At 33.0% G+C, this 18,085-nt stretch overlaps 1 protein-coding gene across 1 annotated transcript in view; it reads right to left on the bottom strand.

The window, feature by feature from the left end:
* LOC114337914 (probable cationic amino acid transporter) overlaps window positions 1-18,085 on the bottom strand; it is a 1,427,575-nt gene that overhangs the window by 1,283,407 nt on the left and 126,083 nt on the right. The gene's annotated exons all lie outside the window — the stretch shown is intronic.

The following is an 18,085-nucleotide window of genomic DNA, read 5'->3' as shown; positions in this document are numbered from 1 at the left end:
CTTGCGTATACTGGCAATGCTGTGTGAGTGGGTTACTAGTACAATTATTGTACTATTTGTCAAACACTAATAATAATAATGTTAATACTACTATTAATTGTCAAAGAATTGTTCTAGTAACCCTCCCAAAAGACATAGTAAGTAACGCAAGTAACGATTATTCGCCAAGTACACGAGTCGTTTGAGCCCGGCTTTAGGTCTGGATCCCGTGTACCAAAAAAATGGATTAATAGCAAGATGAAAATTTGTTAATAGCTTAACGGTGTCCAGTTGGACAAACTTTGATGTATTGTGACACTGGAACAGGGGTAGTTTTAATTGTGAAACAGTTTGGAAACTCAGATTTGGAACATCAGATTACGAAAACATCCCATATATTTTGTCAGACAGAACATTCAATTGATCTGTTACCCTGTCATTAAATTCTCGTGCAAAAATCAGACTGCTGTTACTCACCAACATGATTCCTGTAGTTTGACATGGTTTTCGTGTTCTACTCATTAAAATGCCCAGTTGGTGATTTTTTCACCAGTCTGGTTTTTGCATGAGAGTTAATGAATTGGTAGCAAATCAATTGGAAGTTTTATCTGACAAATTACATAAACATTTTCGTAGTTGGACCTTTCAAATTTTTAACCTGTTCCACAGTTAAAACTTCCAGTGTTCCCATGCATCAAAGTTTGTGGGACTAGACACCGTTAAGCTATTAATAAATTTTCAGCTTTCTATTAATCAACTTTTTTTTGGTAGGCGGGATCCAGGTCTAATGGAATAAATAAATAACAAAACAAATTCCCTGTCAAAACTGCATTTATTTTAAATAGAATGAAAAACAAAATAATATTGTTTTAACAAAATAGGGGATACATGTTAAAATTTAGTATTAATAAAATTTGTCACATTGGCCTAAAATTAATGTCACTAGTTACGTTAGTGTCACATATAAATAATTATTGTAATAATATTAATAAAAATCATAATTCCTAGCATGAGTGCGTCCTGTTTTTTGATAATTTAGTTAGACGAGGAAACATAAATGAGTTTCTAATAGGGCTTTTCATCGATTGTCATTTGTTTCGAGCTCTTGTTAAATGTTGTATAATCCGTGTATAATATTACTATACAAGGATTATACGACATATGACAGAAGCTCAAAAGAAATGACTGTGAATGAAAAGCCCTATAGAGGGAACACGAAAAAAATTAACATTATCCGATCAGCTCGACTTCCACAGTTCACTACTATACAAGTTACAGGCATGTTTTCAGTACTTAAAATCACCAAAAACGAAAAGTTTATAAAATAATTAATCTAATGAATGTCTTTAAATACTATATTAAGCTCAAAATCACGACAAAAAACAAATTAAAATTAACATTATTCTGATCAGTTGGACTTTCACAGTTCACTACTATACAAGTCACAGGCATGTGTCAGCACTCAAAATCACCAAAAACGTAAAATTTATAAAATAATTAATCTATCAATGTCTTTAGTCTTTAAATACTATGTTAAGCTCAAAATCACGACAAAAAACAAATTAAAATTAACGTTATTCTGATCAGTTGGACTTGCACTATTAGTTCCTATACAAGTGACAGGCATGTTGTCAGCAGCACTCAAAATCATTTGATATAATTACGTTTACCTGTTATAAAACATTGTAGATAAATTAAAATTAAACTAATGAATTTTCTTTACTATTGATATTTAAAGTGAGGTTAGCTGTCAACTTATTCTAAGAATAAATATTTATCTGCCCGATATTGGACTAATAACTTATTTGGAGTTTATTCATAGAATAAGTCTTATTTGACGTTGGTGAAACGGAGATATGTCAGTTTTATTGGTCGAATAACTTTATTCATTGAATAGACCGCTATTTGTCGATGGTGAAACCGGCCCTAAGACATATATTGTATGCCCCGCTAACTCTAATAAAAAACATGTAATCGTATTTATTTTCCTTCCGTTTAGTCAGAGGCGCTGATGTCGGCATTGTGATTGGTGGAACATGACTTTTGACAAATCCTGCGCTATCTGTGAATTCTTTTATATTCTAAGGTGAATCTGTAATCTGTGTTCGTGTTCGTTCGTTCGTTGTCGTTCACTTATTTTATATGGTCGGTTATGTGATGTGTTTGGTGTTTGTGTTTAGTTTGTGTCACCATAAAAAGCTGATATTCAGTCGTGTTTTTTGATATTTTTGTTATTTCATAATCGAGTACCTTTTTAAAGGTAAGTTTTTCTGATTGTAGGTACTGTTTATCCAACAGTTTTAAAATACACATTTTATTTCGCGTTTTGTTGTTGGGTCTAATGGCCGATCAGCTGTTGTGTGCAGCCGATAAATTCAACAAGTAAACATATATTTAATCGAAATTAAATACTCATATTTCTATGTAAAATGTCACATTATTGTATAAATAAATAATTAAGAAACAAAAGTTGTTTGTGTTTTACCTTTATTGTCCACTTGAATAAAATAATATTAAATATTGGAAGTACCGTATGGAGGCTATGGTGTACCTAGCGTGGAGGCTAGATAACGCTACCCTTCCTATCCAATCAACAGCAAGAACGTTTAAAATTTCACACCTATCATGTCGAAGCTACAGACCACTTATGTGGAGGCCAGATTTGTAGTATCCTTCCAATTTTCCAGGTGCTGAAATACGTGACATATTTTTTGAAGGATAAGATCGCATTCTACCAAATCACACAACACTTTTTTCTATGATATATTGACAGTATGCAACCTTCATATCATCTATTGTATTCGCTACGAAACAGATATCATCTGCGTATTCCATATCTGCTAGTTTCTTGTTCTGAAGGTAGTTCCAAGGGATCCCATTTTTTCTTTCAATTGTTTTTTCCAGTATATGATTAAGACATATATTGACAGTATGCAACCTTGTTTTAAACCTACTTCAATTGGTATTTTATCTGTCATTTGCCCTTTATGCAATACCTGACATGTTGTTTGCTGATACATCATTTTGATTATTCCAATGATCTTTGGAGGTAATCTATTTAGTTTTAAGATTTTCCACAGGGCTGGCTGTATATTTTATGCCGTCGAAGGCTTTAGCAAAGTCTGTAAAGGCCATTATCAAGGCTGCGTTCTTCTCTATAGTTTCGTCTATGATGATTCTTGCCGTCGAGATTTGGTCTATACAGGATCTTCCCCTTCTGAAACCCGCTTGTTCTTTTCTGAGAGTTTTGTCTATTATATTGTTGATTCTTTGATGAACAATAAATGCTAATATTTTATTTATGGAACATAACAGCGTTATTCCTCTCCAGTTTTCGCATAGCTGTACGTCCCCTTTTTTTGGAAGCTTGACTATAATTCCATTATTCCATTCCTTAGGTAGGATTTCTGCAGTCCATAGATCTGCTAATAATGGTGCTATTAGGTCCACGGTTCTCTCAGTGTCCGCTTTCCACAGTTCTGCTGGGATATCGTCCATTCCCACTGCTTTGTTGTTCCTCAGGTGCCGGATTGCTTCAGCTATTTCTTTTTTCGTTGGAATTTCCTCGTTTATCCTTAGATAATTTTCATTTGGTTCTACGTCGTTACCCTCTTGGAACGGCGGCTCATTTTCTTCTTCTGTCATAAGTTCGCTATAGTACTCATGCCATCTTCGTGTTTGCTCTTCAGTTGTTGTAAGCAGTTGTCCTTGTTTGTCTTTTAGCGGTTTGTCACTGTTGAAGTTCTTATTTGCAAGACGTTTAGTGGTTCTATATAGCTCTCTCTGATTATTTGTTTCGGCTGCCTCTTCTGCTAAGCGCGCCATCTTCTCTGTCCATTTTCTTTTGTCATTTCTAGCGCTCTTTTTTACTTGTTTATTTGTATCTGCATACTCTTGGGTTATTCTGATTCTATCTTCTAATTTTTGTATTCTATTTAGTTCGGCTTTTAAGTCTTTCCTCTTTTTTATCAGTTGCCATGTTTTATCACTTAGCCACTCTGATTTCTTTTCTTCGTTGTAGCCCAACACTTCTTGTGCGGTTTGGTATACAGCTTCTTTGATCATCTCCCATTTGTTTGCTATATTTGTCTGTGTGTTGTTTACAGTTTCTGTGTTTAACTTTATTTTGTTACTCCACATTTTTTGGGTTTCACTGTCTTTCAGTCGTTGAATATTGTATCTTCTTCGTTTGTTATATTGTTTACTCCCGCGTTTTGCCTTAATTTTTAATTTTTTTTCTGCTATTAGTAGGTGGTGATCACTTCCTACATCTGCTGATCTTTTATTTCGTACATCTAGAAGGCTACTTCTCCATTTTTTTATTAATCAAAATGTGGTCTATTTGATTTTGCGTTTTATTATCTGGTGATATCCAGGTTATTTTGTGGCAGTCTTTGTGTGGGAAAATCGTTCCTCCAATGACAAGATTGTTTTCTAGGCTAAGTTCTATGAGTTTCTATCCACTGTTGTTTTTATTCCCTAGTCCATGTGTTCCCATGCATGGTTCCACTCCCTTGTTGTCTTTGCCAACTTTCGCTTTCAGATCTCTCATGACTACTATAGGTCTGGATCCCGTGTATGAAAAAAAAGTTGATTAATAGCAAGCTGAAAATTTGTTAACAGCTTAAGGGTGTCTAGTCAGATAAACTTTGATATATGGGAACACTGTAACAGGGGCAGTTTTAATTGTCGAACAGGTTAAAAATTTGGAACGGTCAGACCACGAAGACGGCACATTTATTTTGTCCGACAGAACAGACTTAAACTCTCCGAAAAGAGATTAAACTCTCATGCAAAAATCAGACTGCTCACCTGTGATAATTCCTGTCATTTGACATATTCTGTTCCACTCATTAAAACTCCCATTTGGTGATAAAGAGCAGTCTGATTTTTGCATGAGAGTTTAATCTCTGTTCTGAGAGTTTAAGTCTGTTCTGTCGGACAGAACACATATGCCGTTTTCGTGGTCTGACCGTTCCAAATTTTTAACCTGTTCCACAATTAAAACTTCCCCTGTTCCAGTGTTCCCATATATCAAAGTTTGTCCGACTAGACACACTTAAGCTATTAACAAATTTTCAGCTTGCTATTATTCAACTTTTTTTTCATACGCGGGATCCAGACCTACTAGTATATCTCCTTTGTTCACATTTCCGATAGTATCTGTTAATCTTTCTCATCTTCTGCGCTTACCTCTGTCGGTGCGTAACATTGAATAATGGTTATCTTTCTTATTTGAGAATTGAATTGTGCTACTATTAGTCTGTCTGATATAGGATGCCATTTTATTAGCCCTCTTTTTGCCTCTTTACTTAGAAGGATCCCAACTCCATTCCTCCTGTCTTCTTTTATATCGTTTCCTGAGTGTAACAGCACTCCTCCGTTTGATATTATTGTCTCTCCTTGCCCAGGCCATCTTATTTCAGATAGCCCCATAATGTGTATCCTTAATTCTTCCATTTCTTTTACTACTTGCGCTAGTCTTGACGCTTCATACATGGTCCTGGCGTTCCAAGCTCCGATTCTGTAACGTTTTTTAAGATAAAAGGTATTATTGGGTTTGTTTTGCTTCGCTTCAGTTTCATTGATTTTAGAGTTTAAGGTGAGTGAGTAATCAGCTCTCTGCACCCGAGAGTCCGTTTCTTCTTCTGTTTCCTGATTGTCCTCTTCATTTTGCCAATAATCTGTTTTATTTTTGTATGTTTTTTGCATTCTATCTGATAATTCATTTTCTTCCTTATTTTTCCAATTTCTTTGCATAATCGTCATAATAGTTCTGGGTTTCGTTTCGGCCTTTAGTTTTTTAACTTGTTTGCCTCTTTGAGTTTCTGAGACCTATGATCCCACTTCATTTTCTTCCCGTTCACTTCTAATTTCTGAAAACTCACTTTTACGATAGCACCTTTTTTCTTTTCTTCTCTGACTATATTTCTTATATTTTTCTGGATTTTTTGTTCATTTCTTGTAAGTTTCGAGTCTATGAAAATGTCTTTTCCCTTTAGCTTTGCTTTTCCTTGAAGTATCTTTATTTTGTCATTCCATTCAACCATTTCGACTATGCATCTTAACAACTAATTATTGTATTAAACAAATATATACATCCATACTTGTTAAAGAATGACGCAGGTATAAGGCGAGCTTAGCGATTACAAAAACCTCGCATAGAGAAAAGTGGCAAAATCTGGCCTGATCCTGATGCTCAGTATGCATAGGGACTTCGAAAGCATATGGATCCTATTGGCTTAAAAAGTTTTCAACACTATATGTCAGAAAAGTTAATACACAGATATCTGGATTGTGATGGCCAATTGTTCATAGCTACGTCAATTTTGATCCTTCGAAGATGACTCTTTTTATTATTGCGAAGCAGAATTTGTCAACTGTTGGATTGTTCACCTACAGAGAGGCAACGTGAACCAAAATTAGATCATCTTGAGAACGGTTAGTTTTACCTCACCAATATCTCGTCGTTGTGAAAGCAATCCTACTTATAACGAAAGGAACAAGTTTGGATATTTATTTGACTTATTCGAACTTATTCGACCAGTTAATGGTGCGAAGCATGCATGCGATTATGCCTGAATATCTCTAATGTCGTTTTCTTTCTAGTCAAAGGTGGCAAAAATCTATCTTCGATTTCCAACTTTAATATAAAAACGGAAAACATAAAGATGTCAACAAAACTAAAATTATATCGTAACCCATCACAAAATATAGCGCAGAATGTAGGCAAATAATACAAAGAAATTGAACCTTTTTTGGCTTTTTGAGTGCTGAGAGAAATAATTTATATATCTTCCAAAGTCAGTTGGTTTCTGATAATTTTGGATTGGTATCAGAAACCAACTGACTCTGGAAGATATATAAATTATTTCTCTCAGCACTCAAAAAGCCAAAAACACAACACTGTTGTGGCAATGAAAAACAGAATTTTACACATCAGCAATGACCTGTTCACACAAAAGAATTTAAAAACACTCTATAACATATTCTTGAACAACGGCTATCCAAGTAAAATTCTTAAGCAACTGATATACAGCGTGTCTACTTGAGTTGGAAACATATGGGAAACTTTTTTATTATTAATTTTACGAAAAAAAGTTATTCTTTATAAAAAGTTCTGCATGCCCCAAAACCTAAGATTCAATTATCAGACATCAAATTTTCTCAATATTATACGAGGTATGTCAAAAAATATGAATTTCGGCTAAGGGTAAAGTACCTTTATTTCTCTCAATATCGAAAATTCATATGATAAAAAGTTGTTTGGAATTAAAAACTAAGATGAAATATGCAATTACATGCTTCTTATTGAAAAAAAAAATATTTTTCTCAAATTTATGGATACCCAACATCGTTTTTAATTATTACAAATATCATAACTCGTTTATTATTCATTTTACGAAAAAAAGTTATTCTTCATAAAAAACTTTGCATGGTCTAAAATCTAAGACACAACCATGATATATCAACTTTTATTAATTTTATACGAGGTGTGTCAAAAAATATGAAATTCGCTCAATATTATAGCACCTTTATATTTCACAGTATTTCAATTAGAAGGATGTAATTGCATATTGACACATAGTTTTTAATTCTAAACAACTTTTTTAATAACCGTTTTCAATATTGTGAAAAATAAAGGTACTTTACTCTTGAGTGAAATTTATGACATAACTCGTATAAAATTAATAAAATGTCATATCTGTTGGTTGAATCGTCGGTCTTAGGACATACAAAGATTTTTATAAAGAATACCTTTTTTCGTAAAAGTAATAATAAAAGAGTTATCGTATGTGTAATGAATAAAAACAAAGTTAGTATCAATAAATTTGAGAAAAATTTGGAAAATATTTTTTTCCAATTAGAAGCATGTAATTACATATTTGAGCTTGGTTTTTATTTCCAAACAACTTTTCATAATAAGAATTTTCGATATTGAGAGAAATAAAGGTACTTTACCCTTAGCCGAAATTCATATTTTTTGACATACCTCGTATAATATTGAGAAAATTTGATATCTGATAATTGAATCTTAGGTTTTGGGGCATGCAGAACTTTTTATAAAGAATAACTTTTTTTCGTAAATTAATAATAAAAAAGTTTCTTATATGTTTCCAACTCAAGTAGACACGCTGTATAACTCAAGACTTATACGACGGGCAACGTGACAACAGACCATCAGATCCCGTGATTTACAAAAAGTTGCCCTTTATAAATGGCTTAACCAACAATATAATCAAATATATAAAATTCGAAAAATATCAGAATATTAAACAGATGGCTCGATATTGGAACTTTTGACCCTTAACACATGTGAGAAAAGATACCTGACTCAGTGTCGCCCTCGACGTTCTCGTGAAACGACATGCATAGCTTTAAGTTAAATTGCTTTATATAACATGCCTACAACAATTCGTAAGTTATATCATTGTAATATTATGTTTGTACCTAACTGTTAGTTAATTTTGTAGTTTGTTCCTGATGAAGATGAAAAATTAATAAATACTCATCGAAATATCGAATTCAACAGAATTAAATGTAGTTTCAATCTAAGCCACAGACCGAAATTCCCGATAATTTCAGCACTGTTTTATAGTGTTATAGAATTTATATATATATATATATATATATATATATATATATATATATATATATATATATCATAAAGGAGTACGACCGTCAATTCCAATATAACAAAGGAGCACTCGTAAGTGTAGGGTTTTATCGGTCAAGTGGGTGAAAAAAGAGACAAAGAATTCAGCTACTTCATCTATTTATTGAAGACGTTTCGTCTACTGCTCAGTAGACATCATCAGTTCATCTACAAAAAGAGTGGTATAAGAGACAACATCCAAAAGAGAGGTAAACAAGCACTAGCGTTACCTTAAAAAGACATGTAGCAAACGATAAGATGTACATAGTAAAAAAACCTTATCCATGAACCAACGTAATGTAAAAGTATATAACATTTAAGTGTATAGTTAATATTTAAAAAACTTTAGTACAGCCAAAGACAAGACCATGTGGTAACAGTCATATATAAAAAACAAGTGGAAAAAAGCCGGCTTGCTTTTTTTGAAGTCAAGAATGAACCAAGAAAAAACCAGATTCACTTCCAAAAACTTAGTAGTATTTAAGCATACTTCATTTTAACTTTAGGTAACATCATTAAATGAGTAGAATGCTAATATGCAACTTTAAAAATTTAAGGTCAAATAGTTACCAGCAGGTCATCCTAGCCCAACCGACACACAAAAGAAAATGGAGTTTGAATTATCAGGTGTAAACTGACATCTCGCCAAGAGGCAGGCAACCTTTAAAAAATTATAACAAAGAGTGACTGACAACTGCAGTGCAGCGCGGTAAAATTTAAATTGATGTAATTAAAACAGTTATAAAAGTGTTTAAAAAGTGAAAGTAATATCAAGAAGTAATCAAGGGATGTACCTTATACCTCGTAGACAAGAATCACAGTTTATTTTAAACAAGTGAGGGCACTTCACACAATTATATGGAAAAGTGCCTACGTTAGTACTGGTAATCCAGTTAACTAACTAATATATAAGATAGTACAATAGTATAACTCCCATATATCGCAGCTCAAAAAGCAAGAAAAAAATATATGCAATAATTTAAGAAAATTTATAAATCAGTTTAGCAAATTGTAATTTATAATTAATATCAATAATGCAACATTTTATCCTATGGCAAAATTTTAAATTGTACATCTAATAAGTAAACTGTTATTATCAAAAAAAAAAGTGGGAAAAGCTTGAAAAAACCACCAAAAACTTTTTTACAATAAAATAATTTAAGTGAATAACATCGACTGATTCAGCAAGATCACTATTAAAGAAGTGGAAAAAGCCTGAAAACCACAAAACTTTTTTACAATATAATAATTTGAGTGTAATAATACCAACTAATTCTGCAAAATCAATGCATGGTATATTTGACTCAAGTTACTGATGTCAGTTCTCTTGTTGAGTACATTAGAGGTTTTTAATATGAAACACATCTCTAAGAACTGTCTTTTCGACAGGTTGCGTTCATTGCAAAGGATCTTGGCTTCATCAAAGTCCACCTTATGTTTTGTATCTATTGCATGTTGGGCTAAGGCACAAGTTGGTTTTTTCAAATTGATATCACTACGGTGTGAAATTAAACGTGATTTTAAAGCTCGCTTTGTCTGCCCTACATAACATGCGTCACATTCAGCACAAGGTATGTGGTAGACCACATTAACTTGTTCCAAAGGGGACAAGGGTGTTTTAGTCTTAGAGAACAAATTTCTGACTGTTCTTGCGTTCTTAATTGCAATCTTAACAGGAATATTATTATTTTTATATAGTTTAATAAGTTTATCAGTAACCTGAGGAAAATAAGGAAGTGAAGAAAACTGGGAAACAGGAGTCCCAAGATTAGTAGTAGGCAGAATTGTGATGTTAACAGTATTATTCGATATTGATCTAAGTTGGTCACCATTGGGTATGTCGTTCAGAGAAGAACCGTAGCTTTGGGAAAAAAGAAATTTATTGATAAGGGAGGAAGGGTAGGAATTATCTACCAATATACTTCTGAGTAGCAGAAGGGATTCCCTTCGATTAACCGGATGTGCCAACCTATGTAGCCTACAGCTTAAAGCTTTAATAAGATTTATTTTATATTTAAAAGGATGACAAGAATGGTAGTTGAGAAACCTATTAGAGGCCATTGGTTTCCTATACCAACTTGTACAAAGTGTGTTATCTCCACTTCTAGTGACACGCATGTCCAAGAAGGGGATACTATGGTTGTTGGGGTCCTCGAGTTCACATGTGAACTGCAAATGAGGATCAAACCCATTGAAGATGGACAAGGTGGCCTGAGTCTTGTCTGGTGGTAAGGCTAGTAATAGGTCGTCCACATAACGTTTAACAAAAGGAACTTGAAAATCTAAATAACCCAGACGGTCAGATACTAAATCATCCAAAACATAATTCACTAGGATGGGTGAAATCGAGGAACCCATTGGTGTCCCAAAAATTTGTAAATAAAATTTGTCGTTGAAGACCAAAAAATTAGTGTCAAACACTAATTGGAGCAATTCTGCAAACACTTCCCAGGAAACTGGAGAATTAGGTTGGATAATATTCCAATGATTTCTTAGTGAAGTAAGGACACTAGCTAGGGGGAGGTTAGTTAAACTAACCTCCCCCTAGCTAGTGTCCTTACTTCACTAAGAAATCATTGGAATATTATCCAACCTAATTCTCCAGTTTCCTGGGAAGTGTTTGCAGAATTGCTCCAATTAGTGTTTGACACTAATTTTTTGGTCTTCAACGACAAATTTTATTTACAAATTTTTGGGACACCAATGGGTTCCTCGATTTCACCCATCCTAGTGAATTATGTTTTGGATGATTTAGTATCTGACCGTCTGGGTTATTTAGATTTTCAAGTTCCTTTTGTTAAACGTTATGTGGACGACCTATTACTAGCCTTACCACCAGACAAGACTCAGGCCACCTTGTCCATCTTCAATGGGTTTGATCCTCATTTGCAGTTCACATGTGAACTCGAGGACCCCAACAACCATAGTATCCCCTTCTTGGACATGCGTGTCACTAGAAGTGGAGATAACACACTTTGTACAAGTTGGTATAGGAAACCAATGGCCTCTAATAGGTTTCTCAACTACCATTCTTGTCATCCTTTTAAATATAAAATAAATCTTATTAAAGCTTTAAGCTGTAGGCTACATAGGTTGGCACATCCGGTTAATCGAAGGGAATCCCTTCTGCTACTCAGAAGTATATTGGTAGATAATTCCTACCCTTCCTCCCTTATCAATAAATTTCTTTTTTCCCAAAGCTACGGTTCTTCTCTGAACGACATACCCAATGGTGACCAACTTAGATCAATATCGAATAATACTGTTAACATCACAATTCTGCCTACTACTAATCTTGGGACTCCTGTTTCCCAGTTTTCTTCACTTCCTTATTTTCCTCAGGTTACTGATAAACTTATTAAACTATATAAAAATAATAATATTCCTGTTAAGATTGCAATTAAGAACGCAAGAACAGTCAGAAATTTGTTCTCTAAGACTAAAACACCCTTGTCCCCTTTGGAACAAGTTAATGTGGTCTACCACATACCTTGTGCTGAATGTGACGCATGTTATGTAGGGCAGACAAAGCGAGCTTTAAAATCACGTTTAATTTCACACCGTAGTGATATCAATTTGAAAAAACCAACTTGTGCCTTAGCCCAACATGCAATAGATACAAAACATAAGGTGGACTTTGATGAAGCCAAGATCCTTTGCAATGAACGCAACCTGTCGAAAAGACAGTTCTTAGAGATGTGTTTCATATTAAAAACCTCTAATGTACTCAACAAGAGAACTGACATCAGTAACTTGAGTCAAATATACCATGCATTGATTTTGCAGAATTAGTTGGTATTATTACACTCAAATTATTATATTGTAAAAAAGTTTTGTGGTTTTCAGGCTTTTTCCACTTCTTTAATAGTGATCTTGCTGAATCAGTCGATGTTATTCACTTAAATTATTTTATTGTAAAAAAGTTTTTGGTGGTTTTTTCAAGCTTTTCCCACTTTTTTTTTTGATAATAACAGTTTACTTATTAGATGTACAATTTAAAATTTTGCCATAGGATAAAATGTTGCATTATTGATATTAATTATAAATTACAATTTGCTAAACTGATTTATAAATTTTCTTAAATTATTGCATATATTTTTTTCTTGCTTTTTGAGCTGCGATATATGGGAGTTATACTATTGTACTATCTTATATATTAGTTAGTTAACTGGATTACCAGTACTAACGTAGGCACTTTTCCATATAATTGTGTGAAGTGCCCTCACTTGTTTAAAATAAACTGTGATTCTTGTCTACGAGGTATAAGGTACATCCCTTGATTACTTCTTGATATTACTTTCACTTTTTAAACACTTTTATAACTGTTTTAATTACATCAATTTAAATTTTACCGCGCTGCACTGCAGTTGTCAGTCACTCTTTGTTATAATTTTTTAAAGGTTGCCTGCCTCTTGGCGAGATGTCAGTTTACACCTGATAATTCAAACTCCATTTTCTTTTGTGTGTCGGTTGGGCTAGGATGACCTGCTGGTAACTATTTGACCTTAAATTTTTAAAGTTGCATATTAGCATTCTACTCATTTAATGATGTTACCTAAAGTTAAAATGAAGTATGCTTAAATACTACTAAGTTTTTGGAAGTGAATCTGGTTTTTTCTTGGTTCATTCTTGACTTCAAAAAAAGCAAGCCGGCTTTTTTCCACTTGTTTTTTATATATGACTGTTACCACATGGTCTTGTCTTTGGCTGTACTAAAGTTTTTTAAATATTAACTATACACTTAAATGTTATATACTTTTACATTACGTTGGTTCATGGATAAGGTTTTTTTACTATGTACATCTTATCGTTTGCTACATGTCTTTTTAAGGTAACGCTAGTGCTTGTTTACCTCTCTTTTGGATGTTGTCTCTTATACCACTCTTTTTGTAGATGAACTGATGATGTCTACTGAGCAGTAGACGAAACGTCTTCAATAAATAGATGAAGTAGCTGAATTCTTTGTCTCTTTTTTCACCCACTTGACCGATAAAACCCTACACTTACGAGTGCTCCTTTGTTATATATATATATATATATATATATATATATATATATATATATATATATATATATATATATATATATATATATATATATATATATATATATATATATATATATATATATATATATATAATATTGAAATATTGGGGTAGCAGCAATCTAACTGTTTTTTTCTAATTTCCTAACTGTTCAGCAAATATTATATACCTGTTATATATATATAATATATATATATATATATATATATATATATATATATATATGCTTTCTGTTGTTTTTCTTGTTGTTGCATTTCTTTATTTTGATGTTCTTGAAGAAATGAAATGAAGAAATGCATAACGTGAAAACAGCGTTAAGAAAAAAAGGCTTCTCAACATACAACATCGAAAAAGCTCAAAATGCTCGAAGAAGAGATAAGGACCCTACAGAAGACAATAAACCGATCGGCAAAACCATTCTGCCATATGTGAAGGGTACGACAGAGAAAATAGGGAGAGTGCTGAGAAAACACAACATAGAAACGATATTTAATACGGACAGAAAGATCTCAACTATTTTACCAACACCAAAGACCAAAATATCGTTAGAAAGTCAAGGTGTATACGAGATTCCGTGTGGGGATTGTGGAAAGTCGTACATTGGACAGACCAACCGAAGAATCCAGGTAAGACGAGAAGAACACCGAAATGCTATCGAAAGGGGAGAAACCACGTCATCCCTGGCTCAATATGTCGCAAATGCAGGACACACAATAAACCTGAACCAAACAACGATGTTATCTAACATCGAAGTAAAAAGAAAACGGGAAATCAGAGAATCGATAGAAATTGAAAGAAATCCCAACGGCTTAAACCAAAGAGATGAAGCGCAACGGCTTCCTACAACATGGAAAACGGTATTGAAGAAAAAGACCAAAATAAATCAGGCCGCAACATCCACGCGTAATATCCCGCTGACGACTACCACCTACACCGGACCAATAACAAGAGCCCGAGTTCGCGCAGGCCAAGCAGCAGCAGCACCAGGATCAACTACATAAGTGACGGTATCGTGAGTAAGAATTCAGTTTACTTCAAGCAGCAGCGAGAAGCGGAACTACCTGACTTGACAATGGCAAGTGAGATCTTGCCGAAACGTCGTCAAAATAATGGTTTTTCTCAAAACCAAAATTATTCAACGCGGAGTCAAACCCGGAAAACAACAGAAAGCACATATAGCTCCCGCGGAAACTTCAAGTGTAACATATATATATATATATATATATATATATATATATATATATATATATATATATATATATATAGTTTGAGTTTAATTCTTGAACCTTGATATATTTTTTTACCAATGTTTCTTGGGTTTAGGTTCATAAAAAAAGCTTGTCTATGATGTTATGACCATATTTATTGATATATTATCCGACGTTTCGGCAGGAAATCCATGCCTTTTTCAAGGATTGACTAAAACAACATTTATTGAAGGCTACAATACAATTTAAAAGAAAATCGACTTACCATGCAATCGTAAATTTAGTTTTGAAACAAGTACACAAATAGACGTCACAATTAAAACAATGTTAAAATGTTAAAGCATAGTAACGGACCCACTAAGTCATTGCGTTAAGAGAGTAATGAACTGTGTCAAAAATTATTATGGTGTTTATTGATGTTTGATTTTATGTTAAGTCAAAATAGTTGTCTTCGTCTCATAGGCGTGCTGAAATATTATATAGTTAATTTTAGATTAAGTTGAAATATACCCTATTAAGGTTTTTGACATCCCGTTTATCATTGACAGCTTTGTTATTTTTTTTTTAATTTCTATGGACTCTAGCAGTTCCCTCTTCTTTTTGTTGGGTTCACTTTTTAGGATTTTAGTTTTATCGAAATCAAATTTGTGTTTCTTTTCGTTTTCATGTTTTGTGAGGGCTGTAGTGTTATTCTTGTCATATTTGTGAGACCGAATTCTAGAGTTTAGTAGCTGGCTGGTTTGTCCGATATATACCCCATCGCAATTTGAACAAGGAATTTCATATACAACATGTGATTTTTTTGATTGCGGGGTTTTAGTTTTAAGTTTAGTAAAATTCCTTTTCAAGAGATTATATCCTTTGTGAGCAACTGTAATGTTATGCTTGGCTAGGAGATTCGAAAGTTGTTCAGATAACCCTTGTATGTAAGGCAAACATCAATAAACACCATAATAATTTTTGACACAGTTCATTACTCTCTTAACGCAATGACTTAGTGGGTCCGTTCCTATGCTTTAACATTTTAACATTGTTTTAATTGTGACGTCTATTTGTGTACTTGTTTCAAAACTAAATTTACGATTGCATGGTAAGTCGATTTTCTTTTAAATTGTATTGTAGCCTTCAATAAATGTTGTTTTAGTCAATCCTTGAAAAAGGCATGGATTTCCTGCCGAAACGTCGGATAATATATCAATAAATATGGTCATAACATCATAGACAAGCTTTTTTTATGAACCTAAACCCAAGAAACATTGGTAAAAAAATATATATATATAATATTATATATATATATATATATATATATATATATATATATATATATATATATATATATATATATATACAACAAACAAGTGGTTTATTAGGGTTGCAGTCAGAAGTTTGGCCAGGATATCAAAGAAACACTCTTTTGACTTTTTGTCTAGCTTTCGGGGTTGTTTGACCCCTTTATCAAGACTCTGTAATATAAAACAAAAATGTAAGTATTTTAAAATATTACATTGTTTTAGTAAACCTACTAGTCGTTGAGATTATTAAAGAGAAGCTTGATGATGCTCGACATTTCAAATTAACACAAATATTGAAAACAGAAAACAAAGGACACAATACATTTTAAAATTTTTTTTTGAATAATTAGCAGAAATACAATAATTATTCTGTCATGTTAACCTACTGATAATGTAAGTAGGTTAACATGACAGAATAATTATTTCAAAAAAAAAATTTTAAAATGTATTGTGTCCTTTGTTTTCTGTTTTCAATATTTGTGTTAATTTGAAATGTTGAGCATCATCAAGCTTCTCTTTAATAATCTCAACGACTAGTAGGTTTACTAAAACAATGTAATATTTTAAAATACTTACATTTTTGTTTTATATTACAGAGTCTTGATATAGGGGTCAAACAACCCCGAAAGCTAGACAAAAAGTCAAAAGAGTGTTTCTTTGATATCCTGGCCAAACTTCTGACTGCAACCCTAATAAACCACTTGTTTGTTGATATTGACAGTCACTAATATCCAGTATTTCTTATATATATATATATATATATATATATATATATATATATATATATATATATATATATATATATATATATATATATATATATATATATATATATATATATATATATATATATATGTTCGGAAAGATTTCCGCGGTCAGGTAAATGAAAATTACTAAGTTCTCGGGAAGAACCGCGTTGAGAATTTATAACTCGACGTTTCGGCACCCTTTTTGGAGCCATTATCAAGAGGGGTATGGTTCCGTTCGAGTTCGGGGTCTCAATCTGCCTACTCCCCTCACTCGTGACGTACCAGTAGTGTCTTGTTCTCTAGGAGAACGGTCAAGCGGCACTGAGGTCTCAATCTGCCTACTCCTCAGTGTCACTCGACAGTCGATGTAGCCAGAGGAGAAGTTCATTAGCTTCTCTATATAAACTCTCTGCTGGGCTCGACCTGATGGCTCCAACGCAAATAAATTCGAAGTGCAGCATTGTGTACAGAATTAAGAAGTTTTAAATCAGATGGGCTAGCTGACATATAAATAAAACTGCAGTAGTCTATTTTGGAATGAATAAGACATCTATAAATAATTGATGGATTCGACCGTTACTTGATAGAAGTTCATTTTATCTCACAATAAAACACTGAAAACTTTTGTTTTCTATACTTCCACAAAATTTATTATTTACAACTATGTGACTACAGCTGTTTCAGCAGAGTGCCTTTCTCAAGTGATATAATTTACAATGTGTTTGCCTTTTTAAGTCTTTAACTGAAGAGGTTGAGGAGTGGGGAGCTGTTTGTCTCGAGTTGGTCATTCAGAATTATATCTGTATTTTTCAGTTTATTAATTTCCATAGATTCTAAAAAAGATAGCTTAAGGCTTTTATTTTGGATATTCAGAATTTGAAACTCTTCATTGAAAGAATGATTATGATCTAGAAGGTGAAGTGCGTATATAGAAGTGTCTGTTTTTCTATTGTTGAAAGCCCTTTTGTGTTCTGCTATACGTTTGTCAAAAGTTCTGACAGTTTGGCCGATGTACGTTTTCGGACAGTCACCACAAGTTAGTTTGTACACACCACTCTGTAGTTGCTTTTTCTTTCGGCTTTTATTGTTCTTAATATATTTGCTTAAATTGTTGTTAGTTCTGAAAGCTGGTATTATTCCTTTCTTTTTTATGTAT

The sequence above is a fragment of the Diabrotica virgifera genome, chromosome 1 (genome assembly GCF_917563875.1).
Source record: "Diabrotica virgifera virgifera chromosome 1, PGI_DIABVI_V3a".
In the NCBI taxonomy this organism is placed as follows: Eukaryota; Metazoa; Arthropoda; class Insecta; order Coleoptera; family Chrysomelidae; genus Diabrotica; species Diabrotica virgifera.
The sequence above is the reverse complement of the archived record's forward strand: the minus strand, read 5'-3'. Positions and strand labels throughout refer to the sequence as shown.